Below are 2,838 nucleotides of genomic sequence, written 5' to 3' on the forward strand. Positions count from 1 at the left end.
GCCCGGCTCTCCATGACCTTTTCTAAGGGTGCCTCTCTCCAGCTCTTATGCTGCTACTACGTCCTGATACCAGAGGAGACCTCTGCCTGCCTGTTCACCTGATCTGTGTGCCAGCACCTTGACCTCACATAAACTTCTGTTCTCTATAAACTACCCTGCCACAGTTACTATGCTACAGCACCGTGACAAGCTAGTGACCAGCTAAGGACAAGCTCGTGGTTGGTGATGTAGCTCAGGAGTCCTGATTGCTCAAGGACTTGAGTTTTGTCTTGGTTCTGCGTTAAGGAGGAAGACAAGGAGTGTCAAGGAAGAAGAGAAGTGGGGAGAAAGAGAGAGAGAGAGAGAAAAAAAGAGAGACAGAAAGAGAGAGACTCGGGCTGGGGGGTGGACAGAGAGTGGAGAGCTCATGGAATCCTGTACTTCCCTGACCTGATCAAACAGCAGGGGCTGCCCTATGGGGTCCCATGAACCAATTGGGCAGACAGATGACCTTCAGTCACAAGAGTTACACCATTGATCTGTTCTATTGGCAGCCTCGGGCAGTGGGGACCTCAGCTCTGCCATCTGACTTGCTCTAACCCTCAATGCAGGGAGAGCACACATTGTCACCAGGTAATGTAAGACTTATGTCTAGGAGAAAGCAGCAAGACTCTGTGGAGGTTAATAGACGAAATTATACAGGGGAAATTAAGGTCTGGCTATATTAAAAATAGCTCAGTGTGACCCCTGGGAAAAGACCATAGGCTCAATCCAATTCTAATTAAAAAGTTTATTGATTAGCTGCTAGCAGAACAAACCATCTCTGAGACAAATTTGAGATTGCCTTAAAGGAGGGGTATGGCGAAGGATTTTAAAAGGGGGGGAAAACCCACAAGAAGACCTTCAGTATCTACATAGGCAAGTAAAACCTGTTCTGTCAAATTAAGTGGTTAAGACAGGTCAAAATGACCTTTGGGTCTCTGCACAAGCAAGTTACAACAGCAAAAGCAAAGCAAAACAAATAAAAATGAAAAACAAAAAAGCAGTCAAATCATAGCAAGTAGATAGTCACTGACAGCTGTACATTTTGGGGTGGGGGTCATTGAGTTGGGGTTACTGGAAGCTTATCTTCCAGGGACTGGTGGCAGACACAGAGAGCTAGTGGGCACAAAGTTGGATGCCGAGCATGAAATGGGGTTTCTTCCTTCCTCAGGGTATTCCCTAGTGTTAAATGAGAAAATGCTAGTGGATTTCAGGTCCTCAACTCATGCTTACTGGGTACAAGTAGTGTGGTTTGAATGTCACTGGCTCCGATGATCTCATAGGGAGTGGCACTATTAGGAGTTGTGGCTTTGTGGGAGCAGACGTGGCCTTGTTGGAGGAAGTGTGTCACTGTGGGGGTGGGCTTTGAGGTTTCCTCTGCTCACGATACTGCCTGGTGTCTCCATTGCCTGCAAGATGCAGGTCTCTCAGCTACTCCTCCAGTGCCATGTCTCTACCATGCTACCTACCACGATGATAATGGGCCGAACCTCTGAACCTGTAAGCCAGCCACCCAGTTAAATGTTTTCTTGTAGGAGTTGCTGTGGTTACGGTGCCTCTTCACAACAATAGAAACATTAGCGAAGACAAAGAGTAAGGGAAAATTACACAGAAATGAAGCTGTACTTAAGTGGTGTAGCTTTTCCAGGGCTTCTTTACACCAAAACTAATGTGTTAGTATTGTAGGGTGCCACTGGCCCCCTAGCATGGCCACTTCAGCTGTGTGGGCCTACATTGTGGGGCAACACCGGCCCCAGCATGATCACTTCAGCTGCTGTGGGCCTACAGGAGGGGGCAGCATAGCTCCCCTGCCCTGGGCTCCACTGGGTCCGCTGCTGGAAAAGATATCCTTTTACAGGCTCGGTGGGAGAGCCCTAGTCAGTGCAGCACAGGGCTCTAGACTCAAAACGTTCCTTTCTCTGCAGTCAGGCACACCTGGATTTTTGTGGACTACTGGAGCTGAAGGAGAATGGGTGTGTGCTTTAAAAACTAACGAAGGAGAGCCCTCAGTAACTCTCATGCAGCTGTGAGCAGCTGTGAGGGTCGTACGTGACTCAGTCAGGCAAATAGAAGGGATTTAATGAACAATAAAATTACAGTATTTGTCTGTGTGTGTACATTTGTATACACATGTGAGTCGGCATCTATGTGTGCATGTGTGTATGTGTGTGTGTGCATACCTGTGTATTTGGATTGTGCGTGTGTCCACATTTGTCTTCTATACATGGGTAGGTGTGTGTGTGCGTGTGTTTATATGTGTGTCTGTACATGTGTTTGTTTTTCTATGGACAGGTGTGTATATGTGTGTTTGTAGATGTGTATATATGTATATGAGTGTCTGTGCACGTGTGTAATATACATGCATGTGTGTGCATTTGTATACACTGGCATGTGAACATGCATGCGTGCATGTACATGTGTGTACATGTTTGTGTGTCCATATGTATGTATACGAATGTGCGTACATGTATGTACATGTTTCTATGTGTGTGTGTGTTTGTGTGTGCATGTATGCGTGCACATTTGTGTATGTGTATGTATGTATGTGTGTGTGTGTAGGTCAGAGGTTGCCTTGGTTGTCATTCCTCGGACACTGTCCACATTGTTCTTTTAATAGGTGTTCAGATTAGACTAGGCTGGTAGGCCAGAGAGATGCTGGCTGGCTGAGCTCCTGTGGGTTCTGCCTTCTCAGCCTTGGATTGACTTGGAAATGGAGAACGAACTTGGACAGAGTTTAAGATGGGAGGGGGAGTGATGTGGATAAAGAACTCATACAAATGTATCAAAAATTAAAAACAAAAGCCAGGCGGTGGTGGC

The sequence above is a fragment of the Microtus ochrogaster genome, linkage group LG2 (genome assembly GCF_000317375.1).
Source record: "Microtus ochrogaster isolate Prairie Vole_2 linkage group LG2, MicOch1.0, whole genome shotgun sequence".
In the NCBI taxonomy this organism is placed as follows: domain Eukaryota; kingdom Metazoa; phylum Chordata; class Mammalia; order Rodentia; family Cricetidae; genus Microtus; species Microtus ochrogaster.